This window comes from Echinops telfairi, unplaced genomic scaffold (genome assembly GCF_000313985.2).
Source record: "Echinops telfairi isolate 266 unplaced genomic scaffold, ASM31398v2 ScPeMD7_20;HRSCAF=75, whole genome shotgun sequence".
Taxonomy (NCBI): domain Eukaryota; kingdom Metazoa; phylum Chordata; class Mammalia; order Afrosoricida; family Tenrecidae; genus Echinops; species Echinops telfairi.
The window spans coordinates 13,945,231-13,959,243 of record NW_022103917.1 but is presented as its reverse complement, the minus strand read 5'-3'; the positions used below and the strand labels follow the sequence as shown (position 1 = coordinate 13,959,243).

At 37.8% G+C, this 14,013-nt stretch overlaps 1 pseudogene; it reads right to left on the bottom strand.

The window, feature by feature from the left end:
* Positions 1-1,231: 1,231 nt before the first annotated feature.
* Positions 1,232-3,026, bottom strand: LOC101654148 (annotated as a pseudogene).
* Between the last annotated feature and the right edge of the window lie 10,987 nt (positions 3,027-14,013).

Below are 14,013 nucleotides of genomic sequence, written 5' to 3'. Positions count from 1 at the left end.
AGAATTATTCAAATTGGAGCTGGCTACTTAATAGCTGTGTGACTGAAAAGTTGCTAAGCTTTATCTCTCTACCTTTTAAATGAAAGTAATAATAACAGCAGCACCTTATTTAGACGTTATGAGCAAAACACTGAAAGATGTAGGAAGTGTCAAAAGAAAATGGAAGGAATACAGAGAGTCATTGTACAAAAAAACACTAGACTTTTAGTCATTTCAAGAGTAATATACGATTAAGAGTTGATGATATTGAAGGAAGGAATTCGAGCTGCAAAAAATAAGGTTACATGAATTAATGGAATACCAATTCAAATGTTCCAACAAACTGATGCAACACTGGAGTCACTCACTAGTCTATACCAAGGAGTCTGGAGGACAGCTTCCTGGCCAAGTGACCCTAAGACAACCAAATGTGTGCCCATTCCAAACAGAGGTGATCCAATAGATGCAAAAATTACAAAACAATCTCATTATATCACATGCATATGAAATTTTTCTGATGATCATCCAATAATAGTTAAAGCAGTACATTAACAGAGAGCTTCCAGAAATTCAGGATTCAGAAGAGGAAATGGAATGAGGGGTATCATTGCTGAGGTGGCTAGATCCTTTTTTTCAAAAAAAGAATTTTTAATAGATTTTAATGGATGGCCATCTTTATTTAAAACTTTACTGGCAAAAGGAGGAACAAATTAAAAACATTTTAACACAAGATATCACAGCTGATTCTATCAGATCAAAGACGGCCCATTTCAAATATTCATCTAATTGTCCAAATATGATACAGCACCAACTCCGCTTATGCAATTCTCTTTATGAAGTATAGTGTTCATATTTTAGGCAGTCTTTTTAATATATCAATATAAAGGAAATCACTCAACAACAGCGTTAAATTAAAGATGTATTATATTTAGATTTATCTTGTTCCTGGTAATAACACATGCTCAATGAAAACCAAAAGTTGGAAAAGCAGTTACACTTACTACTTGAGTGGACAGTTACAACAATCAACCATTTTCTGAACTGACCATTAGATTTGAATTTATCATTAACTACTCTGAACTTATTATGAGATGTAGTCAAGTCAAGAGAGAAGACGTGGAGGGAACATTCCTTTTGGGTGGAGAGGGTTAACCTTCCACAGTCAGCATGGAAAATAAGCATATGCTGATGAAAAATTCTAGGAGGAAAAATTAATATAGTCAATTTCAACTCATTTGTTCATTAACTTGTGTCATTCATCTAAATCAAGTGGCTTTGATTCTTCTAGTTCATCCAAAGAGTTGCCGGTGAAAAGATTTTCATCAACAGGAACAGCATCAACGTGTCCATTTTCCTGTTCCTCCATTTTCGTTATTCTCTTCCAAATCACTTCTTTCTCCATTTTCTGCCCTACTGCCAGACACTTCACTTAATTTGTTTTCATTTCTTTCTGAATCTTTCAAGGTTGGCCACTGTCATACCTTACTCATCTACATCTCTTGGTGTGTGCAGGCTTAAACCCACACAGTTTACATTCACAGACTCATCACTGCCAGTTCCCTAGATATAATGGGTATCATTTGCTTTTTCATCATGATCATCATGGAGTTAGTTTACTGTGCCAACCTGGCTGATAAACACATGTGGGGTTAATTGAAGGGCAGAAGGATAAATGGCTCGGTGAGCCTTGCCTTTCTAGTTCTCGGGTCTCTTGTTTTGTGATGGTTGCACCGGGTGCAGCTGCCTTAGCAGTTCCCTGCTTCAGCTGGCAAGGCTCATTTCCTGCAAGACATCCCTGAGGAGAAGCCACATGGACCTACCCCGATGCAGCCCTGGGTCCTGGAGCAGCAGTGTGGAGACCCCTGCCTGTGCTGAGATGTTTACACATTCACTGATTTGGCTTTCCTTCTGCATTCGGTGTTGTTGCATGTGTTTTGTGAGATGGAGGAGGACTTTGTGGATTGGCATTGGACATATGGGTTAATGTTGGACTTGTGGGCTTGGGCAGCACTGGGTTGGGATGTTTTCTTGATGCACACTTAACCTTTATATAAAACTCTCTCTTATACATGAGTTGCTATGGATTTGTTTCTCTAATGTACCCAGACTAATACAATTATCAATCAGTTCAGGAGGAAATTTGAACACCTTACAACCACTGATCACTAATGCTTTCTCTGCTTTGATTTTCGCTTTTCTCCTTTCCATATCTTGCTCACAAGCTTACCAATCTTTTATTGTCCTTTTCTGCTTTTTTCCATACAAGAACAGATTCTAGAGTGACTTTGATAACAATTATACATAGGGCAGAATGATCTCTTTCAATAAGACCTTCTAATAAAATGTCATCTTCTTTTATCTTTTTTTCAACATAAATCCAGAGGGAAGTGCATGATGATAAACATACATATCACCCCTGACAGGGCATACCTCAAGCCAGCCATACTCGTTTTCAATAGCTTCAAGGAAATGCTTGCACACCAGGCTTCTAGTTCACGACTCCTTCTAGTTGGTTTTTTTTTCTCATCCCAGTTATCCGTAGTGTTTTTTCAAGTTCTTCACATTTTCTCTCCAGAGTCAAGTCACGAGAGAATTTACAATGCTCTCCTTTAGTACACTGTCTTGCTTGAAGAATTCACATATCAGATGTGGGATTTGCACCTTTACTTATGTTTTTGAGCAGCAGCTACAGGTTTGGACAGTTCATTTAGCTTCTGCAATTCTTCTCATTCATCATTCTTCCATTTCTTTTCAGCTTCACTTTGTGCTGTCTGACGTGGATTTTGTTGACCACATTTAATGATGACTAAGCCTTGATCACTTTGTTGCTCTGCTCTTTTCCTATTCTTTAGATCCCAAGTTTTGTCTTCGATGATGTTCTCTTTCATCTAATGATCCCCTTTTTTGTTGCCCTGGCCTGAGCCTGTTTCTTGGAGGACACTGCGAAGGCAGGTGTAAGTGGCAAAACTTAAGCACAGCTGGACACTGTCAGGGTCTCTTGCTTCATGGCAGGGAGAGTAGGGCCTGGTCCTCTGTTGCCACTGCATCACTCAGAAGACCTGTCAGCTGGATCTTAGTTGAAAGTAGAGAATACTCAAATTTTATTGACTATGCAAAGACATTCAACCCTGTGGATCATAACAAACTATGGATAGCATTGAGAAGAAGGGGAATTCCAGACCACTCATTGTGCACTTGCAGAACATGCACATAGACCAAGAGAGCGTTGTTCAAACACATACTGCATGTTTTAAATGAGTGTTTCAGAGTTGCACCATTTCACCATACCTATTAAATCTGTATGCTAATCAAATATTCCAAGAACCTGAACTATATGAAGGAGAACACAGCAATGGTATTTGAGGAAAGCTCATTAACAACCTGCAATATGCAGGTGACAGAAGCTTGCTTGCTCAAAGTAAAGATGACTTGAAGCACATACTGATGAAGATCAAAGATTACAACCTTCAATATGGCTTGAAACTCAGTGAAAAGAAAACCAGCATCCTCACACCTGAATCAATAGAGAACAAGATGATAAACAGAGAAAAGATTGAAGCTGTCACGTGTGTCATTTGACTTGGATCCACAGTTAATGTTCCTGGAAGCACCACTCAAGAAATAAAATGATGTGCTGCATCAGGAAAACCTGCTTCCCAAGACCTTTTTACAGTGTGAAAGAGAAAAGATGTCACATGGAGGACTAAATTGAGCCTGATCAAGGTCACAGTATTTCTTGAAAAAAAATGTTTTATTGGCATATACTTTACATATCATATAATTTAATCATATAAAGAAGAGTTGTACAATTCATCACCAATGTCAATTTTGGAACATTTTATTCGTGTACTCATTCTTGTTAACTCCTCATCTCCCCCCAACCATGCCCCTAGGTGATTGATTACTCATCAAGCTACTGTCTCTATAGATTGAACTGTCCTAGATTTCATATACAGAAAATCATAGAAAACACTAAAAGAAAGAAAACAAACAGTGACAAAACAAAACAAAGAAAAACCTAAATCAAAAAGAAAGTGAAAAATATTAAAAATGGAAACATCTTTAAATTGGGTCTAAAGGGAGATCATTGATAAGGTGTTACATTTCAACCTAACTACATTTACCATAATAGGTTTTATCATGCTTTCTGTCTGATAGCAAGGATATTTGCATCCCTAGATTCTAGTCTCTGTCTTAATCCATGGGAGGACCCTTCACATGGATTTTGGGTGTCCACTATAATCCATAGTCTTCTGCAAACTGAATGTTCAGAATTTAAACTCTAATACCATTCCATCTCCCAGTTTGGATTTTATTATTTACAATTCTTGGATCACAGACTCTGGTCTACTTCATCTAACACCTAACTTACATGACTGCTCATTTTGAGACAAACCTTTAAGGCCCCACACACTATTCTTTCTTTTTCCCAAGCATCATCTGATTTCTTCACCACACTTTGCTGTAGCACCCATGTCTTCAGTGATACCTTCATGAGGGGTGGGCATTGAGCAGGGCAATGTCATAAGAACTAATTGTTCTTCGATTAGTTGCTCACAATTTAATTCTATTATATCTTTTATTTTCCCTTATTGAAGTGTTTCAGAATTCTGTAGATTTTAGTAATTAGTTCCTTGTCTGTTGTGTCCTTGCTACAGACTTTTTTCTTAGTCCTTGGGCTTTCATTTTACTCTTTTGGTGAAGTCTTTTGAAGTGCACAAGTGTTTTATTTTTAACATGTTCTGGCCATCGAGTTTACCTTCCGTTATTATATTTGGTAGTCTGTGTATGCACTGCAAAAGGGCCCTTAATTCTGTCTAATTTTCTCATAGATTTTCCTTAGAACTCTATGGTTGATATTTAGATCTGTAATCCATATTGAGTTCATTTTTGTGTGTGGAGCAATGTGTGCGTCCTTTTGCATTCTTCTGCAGATGTAAATCTATTTTTAGCACAATTTGTTGAAGACGGTGACCCATTCCCAATTAATGATGTTTGGTCCTTCGTCAAAAATCAGTTGCCTGTAGGTTGATGCTTTTATATCTGTTTTTTCTAACCTGTCCCATTGGTCTATGTATCTACCATTGTACCATTACCTGGCTGTTTTGATTAGTGTTTCTGTGTAGTAGTTTTGTTGTCTCCTACTTTGTTTTTCTTTTAAAGAAGTCATTTGCTTATCTTGGGCCTCTTCCCTCTCCCAATGAGGTTGGTAATTAATTTTCCATTTATTTAAAGAATGAAGTTGGGATTTGGATTAGAATTGCATTATATTTATAGATTGCCTTAGGTAGTATCAACATTTTCATAATATTGAGTCTTCCTATTCATGAACATGGGATAGTCTTCCATTTGTGTATGTCTCTTTTATTTTATTGTAATAATGTTCTGCTGTTTTCTTTGTAAAGGTCTCTTGTCTCTTTGGTTACATTTATTTGTTTTTTTGTGTGTGGCTATTATAAATGGTAATATTTTCTTTTTTAATTAATTATTTTTTTTACAAATCATTTTGTTAGAAGCTAATCCAGACATCATACCATTCCATAGTTCAATCATATAAAGCAGTGTTGTAAAATCACTACCATAATCAGTTTCAATGCATTTTTGTTGCTCTTGAACTCCTTGATATTAGCTCCCCATTACCCTTCATGTACTTCTGACTTACTCCCCAGGAACCCTAGTTCTAGTTATTGCCTCTATAGATGCACCTATCAAGGGTTTCATGCACCGAAAAACAGAAAAACATAGCAGGGAGACAAGAAGGCTACCAATAATGACAAAATGCAACAGAAAAACTCAAATATGAAAAACCCCCAGAAAATATTAAAAACCAGGCCAAGCACAAAGTGTATCAAAAGGGAGATCAAGTGACAATGTTTTAACCATTCAAGCCAGATTTATCATTTTAATCTATTAGAGTAATCGCTACAATTCTCTCTCTCTCTCTCTCTCTCTCTCTCTGATAACCAGGTTATTCCAGTCATTCAATTATGGTAAGAGGTAAATCACCAGAGGTGTATTACCTGTGTAGATACTGCAAATGTATTTTGGGCTTCCACTGCCATCCATACATTTCTGCATACCAGAATCTCACAATTGATACTATTCCCTCCTTTGGATTTAAATGATATAATTTACAATCCTTGGATCACGGATATTGGTATGCTTTTTCCTTGGTGGCTTAATTGGTGTCTCGCTTAGATGGCTACTTGTTTGAAACAAGCCTTTTTTTCTGATATCCAGATATCATCTGATTTCTCCATTACACGTTTCTATAGCACCCATGCCTTCATGAGGGCAAGTATGGAGCAGAGCTATGTCATAAGATTTAATTGTTCTTAGATTGGAGATAGGATTAAGTGTGAGCCCCAAATCCATACCTGAGTAGATATTTTATCTGCCTCTGGTTCACTTCAGAGACATCCTTGTTGATTTATGGGAGAGAATCTTATCAAGCATCTCCCTGGAACATAAGGGCCTTCTGTTTATAGTGTCATTGATTAGCCCATGGTAATTATTTTAAATAATATTGAGAAAGGGAGATTGAACAAATGTAAGCTAATTATATATCACAATATATGGATTACTCACTTGGTCAGAATAAATCTTTGTGTGACTGGATACTATATGCACAAACAATGGGAGTTGGTGGTCAGACAAAATTTACAAGAATATTCACTGACAATGTCAGATGGAATAATACATATCTTAATACAGCAAGTAGGGTATTGAAGTAGTAAGCAAATATTAGTCCATCTCCCGACGACAGTTCAATACTCTTGGTATAGATTTCTTCTGCATCTTCACAAACTATGCAGATCCTTGTGATCGGTTCCCCCTTTCTGCCCCACCTTCCCTCCACCCTCCCGGTATCACCACTGGTCCTGAGAGGTTCATCTGTCCTGGATTCCCTGTGTTTCCAGCTCTTATCTGTACCAGTGTACATTCCCTGGTCTAGCCGGATTTGTAAGGTAGAATTGGGATAATGATAGTGGGGGAGGAAGCATTAAAGAACTAGAGGAAACTTGTATGTTTCATTGTTGCTACACAGCACCCTGACTGGATCATATCCTCCCCATGACCCTTCTGTAAGGGGATGTCCAATTGCCTACAGATGGGCTTTGAGTCTCCATTCCACACTCCCCCTCATTCCCAATGATATGATATTTTTGTTCTTTGATGTCTGATACCAGATCCCTTTGACACCTTGTGATCACACAGGGTGGTGTGCTTCTTCCATGTGGGCTTTGTTGCTTCTGAGCTAGATGGCTGCTTGTTTATCTTCAAGCCTTTAAGATCACAGATGCTATAGCTTTTGATAGCCAAGCACCATCATCTTTCTTCGGTGTGTCTCTTTTAGACAGTATATAGATGGGTCCTGTTTTATATTCCAATCTGCTACACTCTGTGTTTTGATTGGTGCACTTAATTCGTTGATATTCAGTGTCATTATTGATATATGTAGGTTTATTGCTGTCATTTTGCTGTGTTATATTTGTTTTCTTTTCCCTTTTTTGGAGATTTTATTGGTATCTCTTTTCTTTCCATATTTCTGTGTTGTTTTTTGCTGCTTTCATTGTATTGGGTTCTAGGTGATGTTGTGCTGTGTAATGCTCTCCTGTTGTCTGTTGTTTTTGTTGATTTTCTGCCCACAGTGACCCAGTTAATATATATTTTCTTGAAATGTTGTTCTTCTTTTTAAGAATTCCTTTTGTGTTTCCTTGTCTGGAAATACCTTCATTTCTCCCTCAAATTTGAGAGACAATATTACTGGGGATAGGATTCTTGTTTGGCCATCCCCCACCTCCACTCTGAATTTTACATTTGTTTCTCTACTGTCTTCTTGCAAGTATAAATTCTACTGAGAATTCAAAGCTTATATTTCTCAGTTTTTCTTGGTTGGTTATTGTCCTTTTATCTCTAACTTCCCCCAGGATCCTTTACTTTCTGAAATTTGAGAATTTTATTTCAATATGTAATGATATTTTTCTTTGGTAGTCTACTTATTTTTGGTTTTCTCACTTTTTTTGAACAGTTATTTTCTCCTCCTTTGTGGTGTTGGGGATATTTTCTTCCATGATTTCTTGTATCATTTAGTTTGTGGAGTTTTTTGTTTGTTTGTTTCTTCTTACTTTGAGATCTTAATGAGATGTGTGTTGTTTTTATAGTGTTACATAGAATTCTCTGGCTTTCCTCTAATTCCTTCTTCTTTTTTTTTTAATTGATAATTTTCCTTGCTGATTGTAGTCAGAATGATTGTCTTTTATCTCACTGATTCAGTTTTCCTTTTCTTCCATTCTGTTCTTCAGGTCTTTTATGATGTTGCTTAATGTTTTTTATCTCATTGTTTATCTTCTGGGATTCCTTTCCGTTTAAGTAGTTAGGTTTTTCAGTTTCTCCCATTGTGTTCTTCACATCTCTTGAAGGGAACTAAACATAGTTCTTCTTTATTTTTTTTTCCTGGTAGTTTGAGAGCCTCTTTTTTCAGAGTTGTCCATTGGGTTTGGGTAATCTATCGTTATTTCTATTTGTTTTTCTTGATTGGTGTGTGTGTGTGTGTGTGTGTGTGTGTGTGTTTGTGTGTGAATGACGGCTGGTTCCTTGGCATTGTTGTAATAATATTAATGGTTTGTGAGATTCTGGGTCATGGTTGGGTAAGTGACACTGTCTAGTGACATGGGACCGGTCTAATAGGAATAATAAAACATATGGTAGTGAAGTAGTGAAGTGTTGAAAAGAGAAGAGAGCTGTCTAAGTAGGGAAAGTAAAAATAGTATTAATAAGCAGCTATCTGGATAAGCCAACATATTTGTAAAAATAATGGGGAACTGTATTTTAAGAGAAGTAATCAGAATAATTAGGTTTTATGGAAATATATTTCATGAATAATGATAGCAGAAACAGAATAGTGGGTGTTAGGAGAAAAGTGTAAGCAAATATTCAGACTAGAATAAGAGGATTTATGTACATATTTGTTTATAAGAAGCAGTGTACTTAAAGAAGAAAAGAGGAAAGAGAGAAGGGGAAGAAGATAGGAAAAAAACAAGAAAAAAAAGGACAAAAATCTTTGCTGTGCAGAAAAAAGAGATAAAAAACAGTATGGTGCCCAGGTATCAAATGATATAGCACCTGGGGTCTTAAAGGCTTGAAGATAAACAGGCGGCCATCTAGCTAAAAACAACAAAGCCCACATGGAAGAAACACACCAGCCTACCCTGACACGAATGCTGAAGACAAAGCGGGTGCATAGACAAGTGTGGTGAAGAAAGCTGGCAGAGCCCAGCTATCAACATATAAAAAATCTGGGGTCCTATAGGCTGGAAGATAAACAAGGGGCCATCTAACTGAGAAACAACAAAGCCCACATGGAAGAAGCATGCCAGCCTGTGAAATCACAAGGCATCAAAGAGATCAAGTATCAGGCATCAAAGACCCCCCCCCCAAAAAAAATCATAGCATTGTGAATGAGGGGGAGTGGGGAGTGGGGGCCCAGGGCCCATCTGTGGGAAATTGGACATCCCCTTACAGAAGGGCTGTGGGAAGGAGACGAGCCAGTCAGGGTGCAGTGTAGCAATGATGAAATATGCAATTTCCCTCTAGTTCTTGAATGCTTCCTCCCCCCACTATCATGATCCTAATTCTACCTTACATATCTGGCGGGGCCAGAGGATGTTCACTGGCACAGATAGGAACTGTAAATACAGGGAATCCAGGACAGATGAACCCCTCAGGACCAGTGGAGGGAGTGGCGATATCGGGAGGGTGGATGGAAGGTGAGGGAGAAAGGGGGAACAGGTGACAAGGTTTACATATAACCTCCTCCCTGGGGGATGGACAGAGGAGAAGTGGGTGAAGGAGACGTCGGATGGTGTAAGATATGACAAAATAATAAATTGTAAATTATCAAGGGTTCAGCGGGAGCGGGGAGCAGAGAGGGAGGGGGGGAAATGAGGAGCTGATGCCAAGGGCTCAAGTAGGAAGCAGGTGTTTTGAGAATGATGATGGCAACATATGTACAAATGTGCTGGACACAATTGATGTATGTATGAATTGTGATAAGAGTTGTATGAGCACCTAATAAAATAATTTTTTTTAAAGAAAAAAAACCCAACAGTATGGCTTGAGCGAGTGTTCTGGAATTCTGTTGCTATGGCCGTGTAAATGTGGGGGTGGGGTAGGGGAATGGTTATGCATTCAGAAGGGGAAAAAAGTGTGGGGAGCCCTTTTTTAGTGAGTGTGCCTGAATCTGCAGGCCTGCTTGTTTGGCCTGGAGGGAATGTGTATTCTCGGGAGGGTAATGTCACAGTGAAAGAGGATGTGGGAGAGAACCAGGAAAAAAAAGTATTATTATAGAACAAAAGTATAAAAACTAAAGAAAATAAGGTCAAGTGAAAAAATAAACCCACCACATGGTGGAATTCCTGCTCCTTTAGTAGTTTTATTGTGTCTCCTTTGTCCTGATTGGTGGAGGGATGGCTCTAGAGAACAAAGCAGGAAAGAAGTTGTTCTGGGGCGGGATGGGGGATAAAACAAACAAAAACAAATAGTGCAAAAAAATACATAGCTTAAATACTGTCAATGTCTGCACCAAGCTGCCCAGACAGTGTGCTATCTGTCCAGGGACCTCAGGGTCCAGCAAGGTTTGGCAGGCTTGGTTGCCTCAGGGCCAGAAAAAAATCTACTGTGCTGAGGAGAAGTAGGGTTACAGAAATGGTAAAGGGAACTCTGTAAGCAGGCATTGCTACTCTCTCTCACTTTAAGAAACTGGTCAGTGAGTTGATTTTCTCATTGCCAGGAAGGGCAGGATATACATCCTACAGTAACCTTTCTGCTAGTTGCTGAGTGGATCTTCCCATGCTTGTTATCTGTCAGCCATATTCCCCCGTTCCTCAGGCCATAGCATTGCAATTGTTTCATAAGCTTTTGGAAGCTAGACAATAAGTAAGGAAAACCCCAGAAGAATTGATGCATTTCTATTACGATTTTGACAAAAATCTAGAAATTACCATAGATTTCCAGAACGATTAATCTGTCCTGGAGGAAGTATAGCCATAATGATCCCTATAAACAAGGACGGTGAGCTTTTTTCTCATGTCCTTTGCACATATTATCAGGAAGGAAGAGTCCTTGGAGAAGGACATTATGCTTGGTAAAATAAAGGGTCATAAAAAATAGGAATTCCCTCAATGAGATGGATTGACCCAGTGGTTCCAACAATGGGTTGAAACCTAAATGCAATTCTGAGACTAGCACAGGAGCAGGGGATGCTTTGTTCTATTGTCCACAGGATGGCTATGACTTAGAATCTAGTTGATGACACCTAACAAAAATGACACCTTATAACAGCACTGTCTACATGCCAGCCATTGTTCTGAATACAGTATTAACTTTCTCCATCTCATAACAACACATGACATAGGTATTATGCTCATTATCCCACTATGTATGTAAGGATATTGATGCACAGGGATTTTATGAAGATTGATCATGTAGCAAAGTCAAGATTTGAACATAGGTAGTCTGAATATAAAGTCTCTGTGCTGAACCATAATACCTTTTTGTGAGGATGAATGAGCTAATATATGGAAAAGGACTCCACAGATTACAAATTGCTAATCAAATCTCACTATAATTCTGGAGTACATAGTCAGATGTATCTTATGAATTTCTTTGGCTGTATCTATTTTTGTGAAAATTACAAGGGAAGATCAATTTGTGTGCTGGGAAGTTGATAAACACATGAATAGATTGGGTTCTATAGGGAATCATAAGGCCCACTTTGGGTCAGAGGTAAATGAAGATGCTGTGGCCTGGAAGAATAAGAATACTTGAGAGATAAATTCGGTTTATTTGAGTGAGCATAAGCAGCTTCTGTTTCCTATATGTACAATGGGGATAGTAATGTGCTACCCCATAAGGCTAGTGTGAGATAATACAAGAAAAAAATGGAAATTCTTATCACAGTCCCAGCATAGTGCTTGGTGAACTGTTACTATTATTCTCACAATAATCCTAGAAGATGTTATTATCAATATCATCCAGATTTCATGAATAATCCAAATCTCAGTATGGTAGGCAGAATTCTCCACATGCTACCTCTCCAAGACTCCACATCCTACTCTGCAGAACTTTTGACGATGATGCAATATTATACGCATGATAGGCACAGCTGGTCTTAATATAGGGAGATAATCCATGTAGTCTTGTTTGAATCACATGAGTTGTTTATTGGATAGTGGCGTAACACATTTAAAAAATTAAGAGACTTGTTAAAAGGACTTGATGTGTCATTGTTAAAATGAAAATTGGGGGGTGGGGTGGCATTTAGGAGCTGAAAGTATAACCTGGATGACAGTCAGCAATAAAATTTGCACTTTGTTCTAGAGCCACAATGAACAGGATTTTCCCTAAATGAGCTTTGTAGGGGATTCCCACCTCCAACTCCATCCCCTGCCAAGCCCCTAATAAGAGCACATCCTTGCTAGTACCTTGATTTTAGACTTGTGGGACATTAAACAGAAAATTCAGCCATGTCCACCCAGACTTCTGACCTACAGGAAAGATAGTAAATGGGATTTGAGTGTGGTGATTTGTTACAGAGGAATAGAAAACTAATATACTCATACAGGTTACTTACCTGCCCAAAGTAATAAGTTTAATATAAACACAGGACTTTCTCACTACAACGCTTATGCACTTGCTTATAAATCACTTTGTTCGCATTGAATATATCCAGTGATGTACATATATTGTTGTTAATCCTCACATTCTTGCAAAATGAGTAAAACAAGGGCCAGAGAGGTCATGATGCTTTTGCTTACTCAAAAATTCATGCTCTTTCTCTTCAGTCATAAAATGGACATTGTTTTCAAATTTTGATAAACTTCAGGAAGGATTTTTAGTTGGCAAGAATGGGTCAACAAAATAATTCTGGCTAAATTCTTCATAAACTGATTCTTTCCAATTGTTTAGGGATGTACTTAAGTTTTGGTGTGCAGTTAACCTGAAATAAGATGAAAATTAGGTTTTTGTCATGTTATAACTGTTTTCTGAAACAGCATTTAAATATTGATTATGGAATAAATATTATATGATATAAATTTATTTAACAAATTTATTGCATCTTTTATTAAATGGACGGTAATTATTACCCTGGTCAAATATTGCTGGCAGTTGAATTTGAGAAAAATACATTCATTTTTGCCTAGCTATTGTTGTTGTTGTTTCAGAAGAGTATCATTCTATTTTATTTTGGTCAATTTGATAGACATAAACAAACAAAAATCCAACCAGGATACTGTTTCCATTTGCATTTCTTTGAGATTGAGCAACTTTTAAATTTTCTACTGGACCTTAGTATTTTGGGGTGATATTTCCATTTATTACCTTTGCTTATTTTATTTTATTTTGTTTTGTTTTGTTTTTTTTCAAGCAATTTCTTGGGACATAATCCACATCTCATACAATTCAATAGTTCAATCATATCAAGAAGAATTGTACAATTGTTACCACAATCAATTTTAGAACATTTTCTTCTTTCTTGTACTCCTTGTTATTAACTTCCTATTTCCCCTGAATTTTCCCTGCCATACTCCAAAAACTGTTGTTCCCATAATATCCAGAGAAAGCTTTTAACCAAATTGCTGAGACTTGTCCCCATGTGTGCTACCTGCCTGGTTCTAATATACTGCTAGCCTTGACAACAATTGGTCCCATGCAATATATTTCACTCCTCTGACCATGACTTCACAATGCAGTAGGATGGCAAATTTAACTTTATATCTGCAGCGAGGCTCAGTAGATGGGGCTGGAAGATTGATGGGAGGAGTGGGAACTCCTGGGAGTAGAGCAGAAAGGGTACAAGAAAATCCCTAAATTGTAGATGAGATACTGGCAATATAGAAGCAAAACCAGCATCTAGATAAAAGCGAATTTTTTTTTCATGACCACCGGACCACTGACAATCCATATGTTTGCTCCATAACATCCACCTCCTCAGAGTGGCTGTTTCTCATCTCCCTTCTAATTCAGCTCCTC